The sequence below is a fragment of the Coffea arabica genome, chromosome 9e (genome assembly GCF_036785885.1).
Source record: "Coffea arabica cultivar ET-39 chromosome 9e, Coffea Arabica ET-39 HiFi, whole genome shotgun sequence".
NCBI lineage: Eukaryota > Viridiplantae > Streptophyta > Magnoliopsida > Gentianales > Rubiaceae > Coffea > Coffea arabica.
Window position 1 is genome coordinate 8,624,964 of NC_092327.1, and position 15,753 is coordinate 8,640,716.

Below are 15,753 nucleotides of genomic sequence, written 5' to 3' on the forward strand. Positions count from 1 at the left end.
AACAGGGATAAATTTCATCATAAGGCCTCAACAACCAATTCGGAAGCAATTCCAGCCAAAACAACCAATTACAGGCGCAATTCTTACATTCGGGTAAAACCAGAACAGCAATAGTAATTTCGACTTTTCTCACTCTACGCTACTCCGATTGACCTGAAATTTTGTAGGCACCTCTAAAATGTCATTCCCTACAACTTTCATGTTTTAAGACAAGGCCAATTCGGCCTCTAACTAGGAGCTAAAAATTCGGGCAGAATGTTCCTTCACAAAACCTAATTTTCTGAAATTTCTTCCAAAACAGAAATTGATTGCAATTGTCCACTTTTTCCACCTTCTAGAATCATTATATACCATTTCCAATCATCATAGATAGCCACACAACCATGCTTATATTAAAACAGAAAAATCCCCAAAAATAATAAAACTTCATCACTTCAACCACAAATCAAGAAATAATCCATAATATTGCATCTCATACTACCACTAATCATGATTTAAGCATCAATTAAAGGAGGAGGGTGGTTCTTCACAACTCACCTTAGAAACAAGAGAGAGAGAGCAATAGGTCCTCTTAGCTTTCCAAATAACTCCACAAATCAACTCACTAACACTAATTGAAGAGGTTTTATGGAAGGAATTCAAGATGAAACGGTTAGTTTGTGAGATTGGGCAAGATTGGAGCAAGAAACTTGGAAGCTTTTCTTTCTTTTCTTGTAGGAAGAGGTTCGGCCAAGAGGAAGACAAAAATGAGGAATTTTTGGTGAATTTTTGATTTATTTGGTCAATGGTAAGAAAATGAATAGTGGTCTTACAAGTTCCTCCAATCAAATGGTGACACTTGTCACTTATTTAATGCAAGTCTATCACTTTGTTCCCTCTCACATCAATCCAAATAGCTTCCTCTAATTATCTCTTAACACCCGGTAAATTAAACCCAGTATCCGAAACTTAACCTAGTTGGCCGAATTTTTCCGAACTTTTCGCACTAGTGGGTCCCACGTCCGGTATACGCTCTTAATTTCTCAAAAACTATTCGATACTAGAAAAATCATCTAAAAACTATATTTACTCATAAAAATTATCTAGAAAAATTTCCGGATACAGAAAGTGCAGAAAACAAGCCATTGAAGATAAGAAAACCTAGAAAGATAATAAAACCTAGAAAATGGAAAAGTTACGGGTTCTCACACTCTCTCCCCCTTAAAGAAATTTCGCCCTCGAAATTTTCTTATCAACGGAATCTATCAAAATCTATGGTACCCAACGGACCATACCTTCTACGTCCTCAGACGAGTCAGGATCCTGATGGTGTTCTAAAGAATACACCTGAGCCGGTGTCTTGGATCCAGTCCCTTCCTTTTCCGACTGTCCAGGGTTAGTCTTAGTTGGTTGCGGGGTCCCTTTTCCTTTTCGCAATCGAATTGGGCAGTCAGCAATCCGATGATCGGCACTACCGCAGCGCAGACATTTTCCCTCTTTCTTCCAACAATTTGCCTCCGTATGATTTGGCCCTCCGCAATATCCACAGGGACCACGAGTAACAGAGACCGGTCCTCCCTGAGGGACATCACGCGACACCCCTGGTTGTCGTACTCCTCCGTTTCCCTTTCCCATCTTAGGGGGCGTACTTGTACCTTCTTGCTCAGAGCTACTCCCAGGAAAGCCCATTTTCTTGGCTTGAAAGTTTTTCACCTACAGCCTAGCATTTTCTACTCGGTGCGCCTTCTCTACGGCCTCACTAAAAGCATTAATCTGGGCCACCGCGAGGTCCTTCTGAATTTCTACGTTCAAACCCTGGATAAACCGCCTTATTCGCCGCTGCTCGGTCATGATCAGTTCAGGGGCAAATTTGGATAGGCGGGTGAACTGGCTCTCGTATTTCGCGACAGACTGGGCCCCTTGGCGAAGTCGGATAAACTCATCTTCCTTCCGCTCCTGGACTAGAGGAGGGAAGAATTTCGCGTTGAACTCCCGCATAAAATTCACCCAAGTCCTGGGCGTCTGTTCCCGTTCCCATTTTTGCCGTATGACGTTGCACCAGGAACGGGCCGCCCCTTCCAACTGAAAAACGGTGAAAGTCACCTGCCGTTCTTCGGTGTAGTGCAGGGCAGCGAAAATGTCTACCATTTTCTCGAGCCACCTTTCGGCGACATCCGGATTGGGTTCCCCAATAAATTTCGGTGGTGCGAACTTCTGGAACCTCTCAAGTGCCCTATCGTCGCTTTCGACATGATTGCCCGGGTTTCCAGGATTAGGGTTTGGGGTTTGGCCTTGTTGCTGCACCACTTGTGCCAGCAGGTTGGTCATTTGCTGCATAGCGGCAGCTATCTGCCCGTTGGGGTCAACTCTCGGTTCAGGGTTATGTCCAGAGGAGGTTTCCCCAGTGCCCCTTTCAGGCGTAGGTTGCCTATGCCCGCGCCCACGTCCCCGGCCACTACGTGTGCCTTCCATTAAATCTAAGTCGATCTAGATCACAAAATAAATATACTGTTAAAGGGCACCTAACCCTCCTTTTCGTAGCACTAAACAGGAACCAGTAAACAAGAACAATTAACTACACAACTCCCTCGTAGAGCATGTAAACACATAACACATATACAGAGAACACATAACAGGATCAACAATTATACAAAACAGTCAGTCAGGTACATACAAAGTCATCCCATAAAACAAAAGAGTCCTCCAAAAGTACTATAGACAGACTAGGTCACGAGTACAAAAGAACTCACGAAAAACTTTCTTTCCCCCCCAGGGCTCTATCCAACATCCACGAGAACAACACCATTTATATCTTAATCAAGGTTGATCACGCTTAACCACACCCGAACAGACCATATGAAGTTCCATAGAATCGCCTTTCTAGTTCGCCTAAGTCCTTTCTAACCTAGGCTCTCATTGAGTTAGTAGCCGGGCACGAGAATCCCAAATAACATAATTCACAACTCGAGCCGGCCGGTCCCAAGAGTAAATCATCCATATTAAAGATTCCTACCCGACATACATACCTAGCTTCCTCAAGTCCCATGATAATGATCCTTACTCTTATAACATGCACAGTTCATAGCTTATGCTCAAAAGAGCACTTATACCTTTCACGAAAGCAGGACCATAACACCACTTGGCCCCAAGCTCACTCCGCGCAGAGACCACGCGAAGTGGCTCTGATACCACCTGTGACAGCCCCACCTTCCCTAAGGCGAACCAAAGGGGTTAGCGAACTGCCTGCCCAGCTCTCGCCAGGACTAACGGTTCGGTATAGAACGAGCTAATACATTCCGGAGCTTACCAACGCGGGTAAATAAATCAAAATGTTAAAATAAAAAAAAAATGAAACCGAAGTCGGCTATGAATAGTAACCGACCCGTCAGAACCCAACCAAATATCAAGCAAACATTCACATCTTGAAACTTAGCATTTACAAGCCAAAGTGGCATACAAAAGTATTCAAAAGTGGATACATGTCTGGTTTGCCAAATCAAAAGGAAAACGGTCCCAAAAGTACATTTAGGGTTTCAATACATGAGCTATACAAAAGATATGTTCAACTAGCTCAATTTGGCAGCCAATTGTCAAATCCAGTCCAAAAGTATGTATTTTCCTGTAAGGAAAACAAAAAGGAACAGAAAGGGGTGAGCTTGCGCTCAATGAGGTACCAGACATATAGCAGTAAAATCATGGCATTTCACATTTAACAAATCAGGTACACATGCCAGATGTAAAGTAAATGAACCAATGATTCAAATCAGAAGGATACAGGTGGCTCTCAGGAGCCAAATTCCCATTAGCATCATCGAAGCTTGATCGAAATAATAGTTGACACTCCGTCAACGCTAAAGGAGTAACCAATACCGTAGACTCCACTTTCTTCGATTCCTTCCACCTCACATACCCCACCGGGCCCGAAATCCAATCGGATCAGAAATGGTAATACTCGAGTATACCCGGAATCAAGGGTCTCAATACCCAAAGATCCCAAAACAGACTACCGTGGTTCGTTATCTAATCGACCAGGCCCTTGCCGGCCCGACTCGAGTAACTGGCCACAGGTGTTGAGCTCAGAGGTCACAGAAAGGTCGTTGGACACAAGCTTCCAAACGACGTTAGAACAGATACAGATCCAGATACAGATACAGATACAGATAGCAGATTCAGATACGTGTTCAAAATTGGCATATGAACAGACCAGAGAACGAGTGTGATAAAGTACACCCTCGCCTCCCTTTTATCAAAACAGTATTTGGCTCCAACAGTCATAAATCAAGTATTCAGATATTCAGATATTTCACATAACGGGTAGCAGGTAGTGGAACACTCACCGGGGTCAGTACAGATACCTCCCAAAAGAGAGCTTTAATCACCAAGAAACCCTAAGATAATCCAAAGAAAACAATTGAAGGTTCCACTTTCAAAATCGAGTATACAGAATGCACATGTGAGGCTCGACTACCAGTCGTATGCCTCGCCAAATAATGATTAAAGCAAGGGTGCAAAACATGAATTTTTGGAAACGAAAAGGTAAAATGAAGACCTAGGCTCAAACAACCCAAAAGTCCTTCGCTCAAGTCACAAGTAAATCCAACTAGCCTTCAAGTAAAATTTCGGCAGCATATCCCTTGTGTTTACCTAATTTTCAGCCATCATGGCTTCATTATTTCCTCAAATCAGTCCCAACATCTCGTACAAAAATAATCTCATTCCCAAAAGCCGTTCACTAGGCTTAATGGCATTCAAGTACAAAATTTAGTTAGGAAATGACCGGATATGAAAGTCAAGCCCTAAACTATTCGAATAAACACAATAAGACTCGATTACAAGTCATAAACCAATTCTACATACTACCAAAACAGGGTTCCCTAAGCATATACAAACAATAGAGGAAACCAAAAAAATCCGGAAATGATTTAGCTTTAGCCCTGAAAAAAACAGTTTTTGTCCTCATTTTGCGGTAATGGTGCCAAAGGCACTACGATTATCGGATGAAGGTGTAAGACCCACCTTTTCGAAGCTAAGAGATAGGTCTACAACATTACAGAAGGTCACTCAACCCAGTTTCGAGTGTAACCAGGTCAAAAATTCAAGATACCATACCAGAATCACAAAAACAGATTCATAGAACGCATTCTAGCGGAAACATCATAACTCAGGCTCTCCAAGTCCAAATCCAGAAATTCCGAAACCATCTGAAAGCTAAGAAACAGGGATAAATTTCATCATAAGGCCTCAACAACCAATTCGGAAGCAATTCCAGCCAAAACAACCAATTACAGGCGCAATTCTTACATTCGGGTAAAACCAGAACAGCAATAGTAATTTCGACTTTTCTCATTCTACGCTACTCCGATTGACCTGAAATTTTGTAGGCACCTCTAAAATGTCATTCCCTACAACTTTCATGTTTTAAGACAAGGCCAATTCTGCCTTTATCTAGGAGCTAAAAATTCGGGCAGAATGTTCCTTCACAAAACCTAATTTTCTGAAATTTCTTCCAAAACAGAAATTGATTGCAATTGTCCACTTTTTCCACCTTCTAGAATCATTATATACCATTTCCAATCATCATAGATACCCACACAACCATGCTTATATTAAAACAGAAAAATCCCCAAAAATAATAAAACTTCATCACTTCAACCACAAATCAAGAAATAATCCATAATATTGCATTTCATACTACCACTAATCATGATTTAAGCATCAATTAAAGGAGGAGGGTGGTTCTTCACAACTCACCTTAGAAACAAGAGAGAGAGAGCAATAGGTCCTCTTAGCTTTCCAAATAACTCCACAAATCAACTCACTAACACTAATTGAAGAGGTCTTATGGAAGGAATTCAAGATGAAACGGTTAGTTTGTGAGATTGGGCAAGATTGGAGCAAGAAACTTGGAAGCTTTTCTTTCTTTTCTTGTAGGAAGAGGTTCGGCCAAGAGGAAGACAAAAATGAGGAATTTTTGGTGAATTTTTTATTTATTTGGTCAATGGTAAGAAAATGAATAGTGGTCTTACAAGTTCCTCCAATCAAATGGTGACACTTGTCACTTATTTAATGCAAGTCTATCACTTTGTTCCCTCTCACATCAATCCAAATAGCTTCCTCTAATTATCTCTTAACACCCGGTAAATTAAACCCAGTATCCGAAACTTAACCTAGTTGGCCGAATTTTTCCGAACTTTTCGCACTAGTGGGTCCCACGTCCGGTATACGCTCTTAATTTCTCAAAAACTATTCGATACTAGAAAAATCATCTAAAAACTATATTTACTCATAAAAATTATCTAGAAAAATTTCCGGATACAGAAAGTGCAGAAAACAAGCCATTGAAGATAAGAAAACCTAGAAAGATAATAAAACCTAGAAAATGGAAAAGTTACGGGTTCTCACACTATCTCCCCCTTAAAGAAATTTCGCCCTCGAAATTTTCTTATCAACGGAATCTATCAAAATCTATGGTACCCAACGGACCATACCTTCTACGTCCTCAGACGAGTCAGGATCCTGATGGTGTTCTAAAGAATACACCTGAGCCGGTGTCTTGGATCCAGTCCCTTCCTTTTCCGACTGTCCAGGGTTAGTCTTAGTTGGTTGCGGGGTCCCTTTTCCTTTTCGCAATCGAATTGGGCAGTCAGCAATCCGATGATCGGCACTACCGCAGCGCAGACATTTTCCCTCTTTCTTCCAACAATTTGCCTCCGTATGATTTGGCCCTCCGCAATATCCACAGGGACCACGAGTAACAGAGACCGGTCCTCCCTGAGGGACATCACGCGACACCCCTGGTTGTCGTACTCCTCCGTTTCCCTTTCCCATCTTAGGGGGCGTACTTGTACCTTCTTGCTCAGAGCTACTCCCAGGAAAGCCCCTTTTCTTGGCTTGAAAGTTTTTCACCTACAGCCTAGCATTTTCTACTCGGTGCGCCTTCTCTACGGCCTCACTAAAAGCATTAATCTGGGCCACCGCGAGGTCCTTCTGAATTTCTACGTTCAAACCCTGGATAAACCGCCTTATTCGCCGCTGCTCGGTCATGATCAGTTCAGGGGCAAATTTGGATAGGCGGGTGAACTGGCTCTCGTATTCCGCGACAGACTGGGCCCCTTGGCGAAGTCGGATAAACTCATCTTCCTTCCGCTCCTGGACTAGAGGAGGGAAGAATTTCACGTTGAACTCCCGCATAAAATTCACCCAAGTCCTGGGCGTCTGTTCCCGTTCCCATTTTTACCGTATGACGTTCCACCAGGAACGGGCCGCCCCTTCCAACTGCAAAACGGTGAAAGTCACCTGGCGTTCTTCGATGTAGTGCAGGGCAGCGAAAATGTCTACCATTTTCTCGAGCCACCTTTCGGCGACATCCGGATCGGGTTCCCCAATAAATTTCGGTGGTGCGAACTTCTGGAACCTCTCAAGTGCCCTATCGTCGCTTTCGACATGATTGCCCGGGTTTCCAAGATTAGGGTTTGGGGTTTGGCCTTGTTGCTGCACCACTTGTGCCAGCAGGTTGGTCATTTGCTGCATAGCGGCAGCTATCTGCACGTTGGGGTCAACTCTCGGTTCAGGGTTAGGTCCAGAGGAGGTTTCCCCAGTGCACCTTTCAGGCGTAGGTTGCCTATGACCGCGCGCACGTCCCCGGCCACTACGTGTGCCTTCCATTAAATCTAAGTCGATCTAGATCACAAAATAAATATACTGTTAAAGGGCACCTAACCCTCCTTTTCGTAGCACTAAACAGGAACCAGTAAACAAGAACAATTAACTACACAACTCCCTCGTAGAGCATGTAAACACATAACACATATACAGAGAACACATAACAGGATCAACAATTATACAAAACAGTCAGTCAGGTACATACAAAGTCATCCCATAAAACAAAAGAGTCCTCCAAAAGTACTATAGACAGACTAGGTCACGAGTACAAAAGAACTCACGAAAAACTTTCTTTCCCCCCCAGGGCTCTATCCAACATCCACGAGAACAACACCATTTATATCTTAATCAAGGTTGATCACGCTTAACCACACCCGAACAGACCATATGAAGTTCCATAGAATCGCCTTTCTAGTTCGCCTAAGTCCTTTCTAACCTAGGCTCTCATTGAGTTAGTAGCCGGGCACGAGAATCCCAAATAACATAATTCACAACTCGAGCCGGCCGGTCCCAAGAGTAAATCATCCATATTAAAGATTCCTACCCGACATACATACTTAGCTTCCTCAAGTCCCATGATAATGATCCTTACTCTTATAACATGCACAGTTCATAGCTTATGCTCAAAAGAGCACTTATACCTTTCACGAAAGCAGGACCATAACACCACTTGGCCCCAAGCTCACTCCGCGCAGAGACCACGCGAAGTGGCTCTGATACCACCTGTGACAGCCCCACCTTCCCCTAAGGCGAACCAAAGGGGTTAGCGAACTGCCTACCCAGCTCTCGCCAGGACTAACGGTTCGGTATAGAACGAGCTAATACATTCCGGAGCTTACCAACGCGGGTAAACAAATCAAAATGTTAAAATAAAAAAAAAATGAAACCGAAGTCGGCTATGAATAGTAACCGACCCGTCAGAACCCAACCAAATATCAAGCAAACATTCACATCTTGAAACTTAGCATTTACAAGCCAAAGTGGCATACAAAAGTATTCAAAAGTGGATACATGTCTGGTTTGCCAAATCAAAAGGAAAACGGTCCCAAAAGTACATTTAGGGTTTCAATACATGAGCTATACAAAAGATATGTTCAACTAGCTCAATTTGGCAGCCAATTGTCAAATCCAGTCCAAAAGTATGTATTTTCCTGTAAGGAAAACAAAAAGGAACAGAAAGGGGTGAGCTTGCGCTCAATGAGGTACCAGACATATAGCAGTAAAATCATGGCATTTCACATTGAACAAATCAGGTACACATGCCAGATGTAAAGTAAATGAACCAATGATTCAAATCAGAAGGATACAGGTGGCTCTCAGTAGCCAAATTCCCATTAGCATCATCGAAGCTTGATCGAAATAATAGTTGACACTCCGTCAACGCTAAAGGAGTAACCAATACCGTAGACTCCACTTTCTTCGATTCCTTCCACCTCACATACCCCACCGGGCCCGAAATCCAATCGGATCAGAAATGGTAATACTCGAGTATACCCGGAATCAAGGGTCTCAATACCCAAAGATCCCAAAACAGACTACCGTGGTTCGTTATCTAATCGACCAGGCCCTTGCCGGCCCGACTCGAGTAACTGGCCACAGGTGTTGAGCTCAGAGGTCACAGAAAGGTCGTTGGACACAAGCTTCCAAACGACGTTAGAACAGATACAGATCCAGATACAGATAACAGATACAGATACAGATACAGATAGCAGATTCAGATACGTGTTGTCTAAACAATTGCATTCAAAAGTTGTCTAAACAGTTACATTCAAAATTCTAATCAAATGAGCCATCAAGTAAGCTTCTTCATAATTCATTCCATTTCAGCTCCTGTTAAGGAAAACAAATCTAATGGGGTGAGCGGATGCTCGTGAGGCCAAGAAAACATGCAAGACACGTAGTTCAATAACAATAACACTTACACAATAATGGAAACTATAACATTCGAGTAGTTCACATTTATAATAAACACACTTGAGTAGGGTGCAGGAGTAGGATGTAGGAGCTCTCAGGAGTTAATTTTTCAATTGATTTGCCCCAGGTTCAGTTCAATACATTCTTGTGACGACACCCCGTCACCCGGGTAAATAATTAAATTCGTAGCACTTCACTTATTCCATTTATGTTTCTGAGACGACTCGAGAGGTACCTCCTACCAAATCGGTGTGGTACTTGCTATCGTTCAGGGGTTTAGGGTACTGAGACGATTCGAGATGTAGACACCAAAATTTTTAAATAAATTTTCTTTTTCTTTTTAGTGATAATTCTTGTCTATTTTTATTTGTTAATTTCATGATTTTGGTTTTAGATTTTTTTTAGCATTTGTATAGCATTTTAGATTATTATTATTATCTACTGTTTTATTTTAGTTTTTATTTTTATTTTGCATTCGTTCTTTGCCCTTTTAGCTGTTTATTTTTATTGTAAGACTTTTAGCATAAAATCATCACTCAAAAAAAAAAGGGGCATGTTACACACGCGTGCAAGGCAACGCGCGCCATTCCATTCAATACTGGTACGCTAACTTCAGCACAGAAACAAAAAATTACAGCGGGGTTTTGGGATTCATTTTCCACATTTCTTTTTTCAAAACTCTCTAGAATATTGCCAACTCACCTTATGATTCTTGACTGGAAGATTCCAGAACAAGAATCATCAAACGGCTCCCAAATGCTATCAAAATGCAGTTTCATCCCCATCGTTGCTTCAAGGGTTTCCAAGGGTTTAGGGAGCTTAGTCTTATAAAAAGAAAAAAAGCAAAGAGCTACGGCGGGAGGGAGGACTGGCGGCTAGGGTTAGAGAGTGAGAGAGAGATACCGAAAAGAAAACTGGGGAAAGGAGTTGGAAAGTGAGGCTGAGAGTTGTGACGACGAGGGAAGAAAGAAACCAGAGAGAGGAGAGTAACAGCAGGGGGTTTTTGGGAGCGAAGTCTGATGAAGAGGACTGGGGTGACGGCTAGGGTTGAAAAGAAGGGAGCTAAGAGTGAGGTGTGGGGGCTACAAAGAAAAAGAGAGAGCCAGCCGAAAAAACTGAGGAAAAAGGCAGAGGGCTTCACAAGCAAAGGAGGCGGCGGACTAGGATTAGCAAGGGAGAAAACTGTCGGGCAAAGGAAAAAACAAAGGAAACCGAGAGGAAAGCTGGAAAATTTAAGAAAGGGGCTTCGAAAATCAGACGGGGAGAGATAGAGAAAAAACCCAGAGATCAAAGTCTCACATTGGCGTTCTCTTCACTAAAATCTGCAAATTCATCTCCTTCGATCTCTGGTGGTGCGTATTCAATCTCCTATGGCTTCCCGCTGCAGATTCAACTCCGAGAGCAGTGAAATAGGTAATCTCAATCTTTCCCCAGTTCGTTTCAAGATTTGGGCTGCAAAGTCAGTTTTGTACATCCGCCCAAGCTGCATTTTTATTTATTTATTTATTTTGTTTGTTACTGCAGGGGCCCCGTCCTGGGCCCACCCACGTGGCAGCCCACAGAGGGAGGCCTGAGTTGGGCTTAGACCCCCAGGCCCAAGGGAACCGTCCCGCGGCCCCCCGCCACTAGGGCTCCAAGGGGCTCCAGAGAACAATCCCGCATAGGTCGGGATTGCTCCCCCTCAGTGCGGGATTGAGGCTATTCTAGGCAGGTCCCGCAACGTACGGAGGTCGGGCTCCTAAGTAGGTATAAATGTAACACACATCAACTGCACAAGGTACGCTCACTATACGCCAATTACTCCCGACTGTGTTACTTCCCGTGAATCCCACTCACCGGAAAACTAACTTCACCGTCGGGGACGACCTCGGGGACGACCTCGGGGCTCCCCCATTGGATCACTTCCTTGTTCGTTTTTCAGGCTTGGGACGCGCTCTTCTCATCGGCACGCCGAGCTCATCAAGTCAGCTCGGTCCGGGGAAGTTCTGTGCTTCTTCAGTTGGCGCCGTCTGTGGTAAACGAAGGTACGAGTAGTTGTGTTGATGGAGAGAACGCGTTCAAAGCGAACTGTGGAGAACACCGAACCTGGAGCCGGCGAGTGGAGACCGAGGCGGCTCGGGGCGCCGGGGGCTCAGCCCTTTCGGGGGAATGGAGACAGCAGATTTTTCAGTTCGTGACGGAGAACCTTCCCATGCTAGAGGATATAATTCGACAGGCAAAGGAGGGGGGTGAAGCCGGGGGCGCACAAACCTCCAAGGCGAAGGGAAAGGAGAGGGAATCACCTCCCGTTCCCTCGGAGGATGAGTCACGGGACCAGCCCCCCAAGAGGAAACGGCCACGGACTCCCCCTCGGCCGCGGGCCTCGGTGGTCGGAGATAGCGAGGGGTACTCTCGCGACCGGTCCGCTGGGGGCCGACCAAGGAATCCCTCCTCGTGGAAGCTTGCGCAGAAGGAGCTTGAGCGCTCCCCCGCCCGATCTATCAAGAGCCGGCCGCGGGACCACCCCCAGTGGAAGCCTGTCCGGGACGAGCTTGAGCAGATCTTGCGGCCGCAGCTGTACGAGGACAACTACACCACCTCGCCTTTTACCCGGGAGATAGAGGACTACCCACTGCCCCGGAGGTTCAAGATTCCGAACATCGAACTGTATGACGGCCCGACCGACTCGGAAGATCACCTTTCGGTCTTCCTGACGCATATGCGCCTGCAAACCGCTGCGGATGGGGTCCGCTGCAAAACCTTCCCCATGTTCCTGAAGGGGAAAGCTCGGCTCTGGTTCCAAGGTCTGTCGCCGGGGTCCATCCGGAGTTTCCCCGAGCTGGCCAGGCAGTTCGCTGCCCAGTTTGTCTCCTCGAAGACCTACTCGAAAAACGTGACTCATCTGATGGCCATCAGGCAGAAGCCGGACGAGTTCCTGAGGAACTTCATGACCCGCTTCAACACGGAGAGCTTGCAGATCAGGGACAAGGATGAAAAGGTGGTCATGGCCGCCTTCATGAACGGGCTCAGGGTGGAAGAGCTCTTTCTCAAGCTCGCCGAGAAGCCTCCCGGAGACCTGGAAGCGCTCTTGACTAGGGCGCACGCAGCCGCTAATGCGGAGGAGGCTGCTCGCCTAAAGAGAGAGTCAGATCGGGAGATCGGAGATCGGAGAGGACGGGTAAACCCGCCCGAGAATAAGGACGGCCAGGCCAAGAAGAATATTTTCGACCGGCTCTCAAAGGATAAGGCCCCCGCTCAACCGCCGCTTCCAGAAAAAGGCTACACCCCCCTAACTCAGCCCAGAGCCCAAGTTCTGGCCGTGATGGAGACGGAGGGCCTAGTGGGGCGGCCGCCTAAGATGGGGACACCCCGGAACAAGAGAAACTAGGACCGGTACAGTGCCTTCCACCGTGATGTTGGGCATAATACGGAGGGGTGCTAGGCCCTGCGAAAGGAGATAGAGGATCTGATCCAGCGCGGCTTCCTGGGGCGATTCGTGCAGCAAGGTCGACCAGGCCAGGAGCCTGGACACACCTACCGTGGAGACAGGGGCGAGGGCCAGCGTCGCGGCTGCCCTGAACGGCGTGACGTCCCTCGAGACCACTCCCCCAACCCGGACACCCAGAACTTGGTAGGGGTAATAAACACCATCGCTGGGGGCCCCACGGGAGGGGACAGCCATGCAGCTCGGAAGAACAGGCGACCTCCTCCGGAGGGGGATGACTCCTTGAAGCGCCTGCGTATGGACGAAGAAATCACCTTCGGACCAAGGGACGCGGTTCCCCTGGAGTCCGCAAACCACGAGGCCATCGTGATAGACGTCGTGACCAATAATTACCGGGTGAAGAAAGTGTACGTCGACTAGGGGAGCGCGGTGGACATCCTGTTTTACCGGGTGTTCAAGGAGTTCGGGCTGGAGGACGGACAGCTAACCCCTGGTGGGTTTCACCGGACCGCCCATCACTCCGGAGGGGATGATCACCCTGATGGTTACGATAGGGCAGGCGCCCAAATGCCGGACCATCCCCGTCAACTTCGTGGTGGTCAAACAGCAATCCCCGTACAACGTGTTCTTGGGACGACCCGCCCTGAATGCCCTCCGAGCTATCCCCTCGTCTCTCCACCTCAGCGTCAAATTCCCCACCCCGGGAGGAATAACTGAGATGCATGGGGATCCAGAGGTGGCCAGAGCTTGCTACTTGGCCGTGCTCCGGGGACTTGAGAAGGTGGTCGCCCAGACGACCAGCTTGGAGCCTTACATCCAGGGGGAGGAGGCCCGGCAGCTCGGCATCTAGGAAAAGATCGAGGAGTTCCCATTGAGAGAGGACAGGCCTGACCAGGTCCTCCGCGTCGGTGCGTCGCTACCACCCGAAGGGAAGGAGGGCTTGAAGGCCCTACTAAGAAAGTACGCCCAGGTCTTCGCGTGGACGGTAGAGGACATGTCTGGGATTCCGACTGATCTGGCTGTCCACCACCTCAACGTGGACCCTCGCTTCAAGCCAGTGAAGCAGAAGAAGAGGAGTTTCACCCCAGAAAGGAATGAGGTGATCAGGAAGGAGGTCGGCAAGTTGTTGGAATCCAAAATCATCCTGGAGGTGTAGTACCCGACCTGGTTAGCCAACCCCGTCTTGGTGAAGAAGGAGAACCAGTCTTGGAGCATGTGCGTGGACTTTACAGACCTCAACAAAGCCTTCCCGAAGGACTGCTTCCCCTTACCGAGGATCGACAGGTTAGTAGACTCTACTGTTGGTTTTGACGTCTTGTGTTTCCTGGATGCTTTCAAGGGATACCACCAGATAGAGATGGCCGAATAAGACCGGGAGAAGACCTCCTTCATTACCGAGGAAGGGACTTACTGCTACCGGACCATGCCGTTTGGGCTAAAGAACGCCGGAGCTACCTACCAACGTCTGGTAAACAAATTGTTCCAGAATCAGATCGGCAAGAGTATGGAGATCTACGTGGATGATATGATCGTCAAGAGTCGAACTGATCGGCAGCTCGTCCCCGACCTTAGGGAAATCCTGAACATTCTATGGGAAACCCGGATGCGGCTGAACCCAAAGAAATGTACCTTCGGGGTTAGGTCGGGAAAGTTCCTGGGCTTCCTAGTCTCCCGAGAGGGGATCCAGGCCAACCCGGATAAGCTCCAGGCCATCATGGACATGGCCCCCCCGAGAAGCGTCAAGGAGGTCCAGCTGCTCAAGGGAAGGATAGCCGCCTTGAACAGATTCCTCTCGCGCTCCGTGGTAAGGGGGCTGCCCTTCTTTCGAATCCTGAAAGCACCAAAGGACTTCCAATGGACGGAGGAGTGCCAGACAGCCTTCACCGACCGAAAAGCATACTTGGCAGAGCTTCCTGCTCTGACTGCCCCGAAACAGGGAGAGACCCTGTTCCTATACTTGTCTGCTTGCAACGAGACCGTTAGCGCGGTTTTGATGCGGGAGGACAAGGGGGCTCAACGGCCAATATACTACGTTAGCCGAGCTTTACAAGGGCCGGAGACGCGGTACACGCCGGCGGAAAAATTAGTCCTCGCCTTGGTGCACGCCGTCCGGAAGCTCCGATCTTACTTCCAGGCCCACAGCATTACTGTCCTGACGGATCAACCCTTACGACAGATACTCACAAAACCTGAGGTCTCGGGCGGAATGACCAAATGGGCCGTCGAACTGGCCGAACACGACATCGGCTATCAGCCCCGCACCGCTATCAAAGCTCAGGTCTTGGCAGACTTTCTCACCGAGGGAGCCAGTATGTCAGTGACTGAGCCGAGCTCTGTGCCCGAGGAGTCGCGGCCGGAAGAGCCGTTGGTACTATTGGTAGACGGGGCCTCAAGTAAGGAAGGGAGCGGAGCTGGCTTGCTGCTCACCTTGCCCACCGGGGAAGAGCTAACCTACGCACTCAGATTTGACTTCCCGACATCCAACAATGAGGCCGAGTACGAGGCCCTATTGACAGGATTGCGGATAGCCCACCAGATGGGTGTAACCGCAATCAGGGTCCGAAGTGACTCTCAGCTCGTAGTCTGCCAGGTCCGCGGGGAGTACGAGGCCAAGGAGGATGTCATGAAAAAATATTTGGCTAAGGTGAGGGAGGCGATAAAACTGTTCGACATCTTCGAGATTGAGCGGGTACCGAGGTCACAGAACAAGCGGGCGGACGCCCTGTTGAAACTGGCGTCCTCTTCGTTTGCCCACCTGAGCAAGGAAGTCTTGG